Genomic DNA, 7,052 nt, shown 5'->3' with positions numbered 1-7,052 from the left:
CACAAGTGAAGAAGACAAACCCCAGACCACAAGCTTCATATGGTCCAAAGGCTTCATACAGACAAAGGACTCACCTCAGTCACACTAATGCAAATGTTTTGCAGGGAAGCCATACTCAGGCATATGAATATGAGCGCCGTTTCATCAAACCGCCATGTTCATAAGACCAAGAACTACTGTTCTTATTCTTATGAGTACTATTGTCCACCTGCAAGACTTTTTGCTAGGGCTCCGTGAGGGAGTCCTGGATTAGGGGGTGTTCGGGTAGCCGGACTATACCTTCAGCCGAACTCCAGGACTATGAAGATACAAGATTGAAGACTCCGTCCCGTGTCCGGATGGGACTTTCCTTGGCGTGGAAGGCAAGCTTGGCGATGCGGATATTCAAGATCTCCTACCATTGTAACCGACTTTGTGTAACCCTAACCCTCTCCGGTGTCTATATAAACCGGAGGGTTTTAGTCCGTAGGACAACTTCATCATACAACAATCATACCATAGGCTAGCTTTTAGGGTTTAGCCTCCTCGATCTCGTGGTAGATCTACTCTTGTACTACCCATATCATCAATATTAATCAAGCAGGACGTAGGGTTTTACCTCCATCAAGAGGGCCCGAACCTAGGTAAAACATTGTGTCCCTTGTCTCCTGTTACCATCTAGCCTAGACGCACAGTTCGGGACCCCCTACCCGAGATCCGCCGGTTTTGACACAGACATTGGTGCTTTCATTGAGAGTTCCTCTGTGTCGTCGCTTTTAGGCCCGATGGCTCCTTCGATCATCAACAACGATGCAGTCCAGGGTGAGACTTTTCTCCCCGGACAGATCTTCGTCTTCGGCAGCTTCGCACTGCGGGCCAACTCGCTTGGCCACCTTGAGCAGATCGAAAGCTACGCCCCTGGCCATCAGGTCAGGTTTAGAAGCCTAAACTACACGGCTGACATCCGCGGGGACTTGATCTTCGACGGATTCGAGCCACAGCCAAGCGCGCCGCACTGTCTCGATGGGCGTGATATAGCTCTGCCGCCGAGCAGCGCTTGGGAGGCCGCACACACACCGGTTCCGACCATTGATTCGGAGCCTACTGCATCGATCGAGGATCAGCGGTTAGACACTGCCTCAGGGGTTGAGATCTCAGAGGCGATCAAACCGAACTCCAGCCCCGCACTCCGCATGGCCCGTGACTCCGAAGAGCCGGATTCCTCTTCGAACTCCGTGCCCCCCGCGCCCCCGCCGATCGAATCCGATTGGGCGCCGATAATGGAGTTCACCGCCGCGGACATCTTTCAGCACTCGTCCTTCGGCGACATCCTGAATTCTCTAAAGTCTCTCTCTTTATCAGGAGAGCCCTGGTCGGACTACGGTCAGCAAGGTTGGGATACGGACGATGAAGAAATTCAAAACCCACCCACCACCCACTTCGTAGCCACTGTCGATGACTTCCGAAGACATCGACGGTATGGACGACGATGCAGGAGACAACCACGAACAACCACCTATAGGGCATTGGACAGCCACCTCATCTCACGATGTGTACATGGTGGATACCCCTAAAGGAAGCAACAACGAGGAAAACGGGGAGGGGGATCGATCTCTCGAAAAACAATCAAAGCGTCGGCGTAAACGCCGACCTAAGCCCCGCCTCGATAAAGACCCAGCCATAGAGCAGGATGAGCCGGTAGACGACGAGCATGCCTTAGAGCAACCATCCCAACAAGACAACCCGGATAGAGAAACCGAACATTCCTCCCCCGGCGAAAATGGCATTCCGGACGACCCTACATCGGACAAGCCCACGAAGCAGAAGAACCTCCACAAACGGCTCGTTGCAACCGCACGCAGCCTAAAAAAGCAGAAGCGGAATCTAAAGACTGTGGAAGATGCACTCAGGATCAGATGGAGTAAAGTAATCAATACCGCAGACAAATACGGCGGCAGTCGCCGCACTAAAAGCTATCCAAGGAGAAAACTACTGCTTGAATTCGACGAGGAGGCCTTAGAGCCCTCGCATTCAAAAAGTAAGAAAGCCACATGGTCGGATAGACGACCCCAGGGCCAACTTAAAGCGGCAAGCAGCGCCGCACTTAAGCCGGTATGCGACCCACTTAAGGATTCGCATCATGGCCCAGCCAGGTCCATTTACGGACCAAGAAAGCAAGCTCTCGTAAGCAATGCAATAAAGCCATTATCAGAATACGGCACACCCAAATACAGGGGTGCCTCACACCCCCTATGTTTCACCGATGAGGTCCTGGATTATGAATTTCCAGCGGGATTCAAACCCGTAAACATAGAGGCATATGATGGAACAACAGACCCTGGAGTCTGGATCGAGGATTATATCCTCCACATACATATGGCTCGAGGAGATGACCTCCACGCCATAAAATACTTACCCCTCAAGCTTAAAGGGCCAGCCCGGCATTGGCTTAAAAGCCTTCCTGAAAACACAATCGGAAGTTGGGAAGAGCTCGAGGACGCTTTCCGAGCAAATTTTCAAGGGACCTATGTCTGCCCTCCGGATGCAGACGATCTTAGTCACATAACTCAACAGCTCGGAGAGTCAGCTCGGCAATTCTGGAATAGATTTCTTACTAAAAAGAATCAGATAGTCGACTGTCCGGACGCTGAAGCCTTAGCAGCTTTCAGGCATAATGTCCGAGACGAATGGCTCGCCAGACACCTCAGCCAAGAAAAGCCAAGAACAATGGCCGCACTAACAAGCATCATGACCCGCTTTTGCGCAGGAGAGGATAGCTGGTTGGCAAGATGCAGCACCAGCGACCCAAGTACATCCGAAACTAGGGATGGAAACGGGAAACCGTGACGCAATAAGGACCGTCGCCGGACTAAGGAAAAAAGTCCGAAGAGCACGGTAGTTAACGCCGGATTCAAAAGCTCACGACAGAATCAGAAAAAACCGCCCCTCCAAGATAACATGGACGACCTATCCAACCTAAACAAAATCCTGGATAGGATATGTCAAATACACAGTACTCCCGGAAAGCCTGCTAACCATACCCACAGAGATTGTTGGGTTTTCAAACAATCCGGCAGACTCAACGCCGAACACAAGGGGCTCGATACACCAAGTGAAGACGAGGACGAACCCCAAAAGCAGAGTACCGGGAAACAAAAGAATTTCCCACAAGAAGTAAAAACAGTAAACTTACTCCACCTAACAAAACGTGCGGCGCCCATAAAGGTACACGCCCCACGGTCTATCCCAAAGGAATCCCGCCACTGGTTGTCAAAACCAATCATCTTCGATCATCTGGATTATTCTAGAAGTATCAGGAACCCAGACTGGACTGCCCTGGTACTCGATCCAATAATTGGCGGACTCCAGTTTTCAAATGTCCTTATGGACGGTGGCAGCGGACTCAACCTGATATATCAGGACTCAATCCGCCACATGGGGATCGACCCAAAAAGAATTCGCCATAGCAAAACCTCCTTTCAAGGAGTAACGCCAGGTCCGGACACCCATTGCATGGGTTTTCTCTGGCTCGAGGTTATTTTCGGCTCTGCCAATAACTTCCGTTGCGAAAAGCTGACTTTCCACATCGTCCCATTCTCAAGTCGCTATCAAGCACTGCTGGGACACGAAGCTTTCGCCCGCTTTAACGCAATACCGCATTATGCATCTCTTACGCTTAAGATGCTCGGTCCACGCGGCATAATCTCCTTAACGGGGAAGCAGTAAGGGCGCCTCCCCCAAGCGGAGGATTGTGCGGCCGCTTTAACAGCCCCACAATACAATGGCTTCACCAGCCAGAACATCGGAACAGGTCATTAAGACCACGGACACGGATAGACGAGTCCGGCACAAAAGTATCGTTGATAAAGGCTTAGTGGCCATATACCCCTGCACTAGGGGCTTCACACGTATAAAATAAGAGACAATAAAGCTCAATTTTCCATATTTTACTTTACACTTTGTTTATTTCATATAACTTTTGTTCGGCACGCCCCTTTTTCAACTTAGTTGCTCTCTTTTTTACAGATGAACGTCGTGCTGCGCCCGTCCAGGATACGGCACAACGGAGACACAGGCGCAGACGTGCAGTAGGGACCCGTTCCAAGGATTCTTTTCAGATTAAGACCCTGCGCAAACCTTTTTTACTGTCTCTTGTTGATACACATCCCCTGGTTCTATGACCAAGGAGGAGGCTGGCGTCTTGGCATGTGGCCACGTCAGAATTCTTGCGCGTACTTAGGGAGTGTTCGGCGTCGCGAGTTAGGCCTTATATGCATCAGCTCCGAGTCATGATTTTGGTCAAATGTTGGGTTGCCCGGCTCCTGTGTTCGGCCGCCTTACGTTCCGCTCTATCGGCTAAGGCGGCACCATGAGAACTACTGCGATTGTGCCCTGGTTCGGCCAGGCGAGCACCTCAGTAGAGAAAGCCAAAAACTGACTGTCATGATATGGCGTGAGACTGGTCAACCACTCGATGACTCTCCGGAATCTTTAGGATTCCCCCGCATTAACAAAGGGCCGTTTCCCGGCCAGGCACATACGCGCCCCGAATTCGGGCGAGCGCAGTCGCCACCAGGGGCTATCTAAATAGTCCCATTGTCAAGCTCCAATGGCTAAGTGAAAGTGTTAAAGCATTATAGTCCGGTTGCCTAGCTCACTGCGCTATCACCTCCTTTGTAGGACTAAGACGTTGGATTAAGTGTGAAAATGCGCCTTCTGTGAGCACCCCCGCACTATGTGCGTGGGGGCTGAAGCCAACGACTGCCATCTTTCAGATTTTGTATGTATATCTTAAAACGGCCGCACAGGAGGTGTTCCACATACTTGTAGGCACAAGTATAAAAGGCTACTACAATTCATCAAAATATTGCTTCATAATTACATATGCTATCAGAACATAGCATCCTTCGAGCACTGCGTCTCTATTACACGAGCGCCTTCAAGGACTTCCTGAAAATAGTGCTCGGAGGGTACTCGGCTTTGGTCCGAATCTCGGGATGCAACAACGGTGGTCTCCATCTCTGCCCAGTATGTCTTGACACGGGCGAGAGCCATCCGTGGGCCCTCTATGCATGCTGGCCTCTTCATCGCATCGATACGTGGCACCGCGCCAAGGAATTGCTGCACCAAGCCAAAATAACTCTTCGGCTCCGATCTCCCCGGCCACAGATAACCCATGACGTACTTCATGGCGAATCCGGACAATCTATTCAGTTCGGCCCATTGAGCCAGACGATCGTCCACTGCCAGTGGATGCTCTGGATTGTGGAACTGCGACCAGAAAAGCCTTTCCACCTCGCAATCTTCTTGATCTCGAAAGTGTTCGGTCGCATCAGCAGCACTCGCTGCCAAATCCAGATAGGTGTCCTTCGCACTCCACATCCGGTCCAACGGAGCAAACTTCGGATCGCCAAACTTCCTCCGCAGCATAAAGGGCTTTCCAGCCGCAATCTGTCCGGCCTGACGCAGCTCCTCCTTCGCAGCTCTCATCGCAGAGCGAGCGTCCTTGGCATCAACAACGGCCTTCTCTAAGTCCGTTTGTCTCGCTCGGTCTTCTTTCTCAAGAGACTTGCAACGGTCAGCAGCGCTTTTTAACTTCACGGCCATCTCGGCCATCTCCTTCTTGCTTCGGCAGTGAAGAGCCTGTTTGGCTCTCAGCTCTTCAAGTGCCTTCTCGGCAGCCGCATCACTTGTCCTGCCTTGTTCCTTATCTCGGGCAAGTTCCTCTCGGAGACTCTCCACGGCGGCCGCACCATCTGCGTCAAGCACACACATTGTAAGATACTGGCATAAAAGCTCCTCTTACCAGATGCTGCCCGAGGAATTGCATACCTTGAGCATCATCAAGTCACTCATTGACGAGCGCGATGTCGGCATCTGCCATGTCAAGTTGCCGCTTTAGTTCGGCAAAATCATCAGTTCGGCTCGATTCCGGACACTTCGCCACCTATATACAAAGGCGAAAATTAGACCTGGGGTTATGATCCTCTGCGCGCCATCAATTTTGACACCGCACAGAGTCTCAGGGGCAACTATCTACACAGGGCGCATCTTGTTTATGCGCAACTGACAAAGAAGTACATTATCAAACGTACCTCAAAACCCGTCAGCAAACTTTTGACGGAAATCCTTTCAACCACCGTGCCCATCAATGCGCGGTGCTCCTCTGAGATAGAAGCTCACCCCAGCAGAATCTTTAGCTCCTTCGGCCGAGCACCAGACGGTGTCGGGCTCGTCACATGACCTCTTTCGAAGGCCGGATGCGGAGAACCTCGGGGGGACGCATAGCCACCTTCCGCCCCTGCCGGATTTGGAGAAACCCTCCGCGACGACACCTCAGAGTCGCCCGCCTTGCTAGGCGGCACGGCAGGGGGAGGCGTCCCGCTCTCCATCATCTCCGGAAGGAGATCCCCCGAAGACGAGCTCTGCTGAGAAGGGCTGAGGTCCGAGCTACAAGGTAAAGGTTTGGTTAATCTTCTCAGATATAAATCAAGGATTTCCCTCATCCCTCAAAAGGAAAATCTTTTCTCCACTTACGGCTCGCCGGAGGGCTGATCCCCTTGAGGGCGTAGTCCGGCCGAGGAACTCCTCGGCGTCGGACCCTCTGACGAAGATTTTCTCCCCTGCTTCGAGGCCATGGTTTCCGGGTCGTCAGAGGCGGCTCTCGTCTTCCCCTTAGGAGAGGAATTGTCGGTTCCTCCCTTCAGAGCAGCCTCCTTCGAGGAGGCCATAGCTTCCTTGTCCTCCCCCTCCAAAGGCATTATCTCCAGCATCCTGACTAGCACGGGATCCGACCTGGTTTCAGGAAGGGGAGCCGGACACCTGATCAGCTTTGCCTTCGTTATCCACTCCTGTTTAAAAGGACAACTCTTTTAGGGGCAAGTTTATGACAATTATACGGATAGAAGGTCCGGGCACAAGGTTGCTTACTTGAGTATCTGGGCGATTGTAGCTTAGGCCTGCGTCCTCGGTTAAATCCAGACACATCTCTTGTGATCCGAAGAATAGTCTATACATCTCCGCGGGCATTACGCCCATAAAGTTCTGGAGAGCTCGCGGTCCCTCTGGATTAA

Source organism: Triticum urartu, unplaced genomic scaffold, assembly GCF_003073215.2.
Source record: "Triticum urartu cultivar G1812 unplaced genomic scaffold, Tu2.1 TuUngrouped_contig_2397, whole genome shotgun sequence".
NCBI classification, from domain to species: domain Eukaryota; kingdom Viridiplantae; phylum Streptophyta; class Magnoliopsida; order Poales; family Poaceae; genus Triticum; species Triticum urartu.
This window is presented reverse-complemented; position numbering follows the sequence as displayed.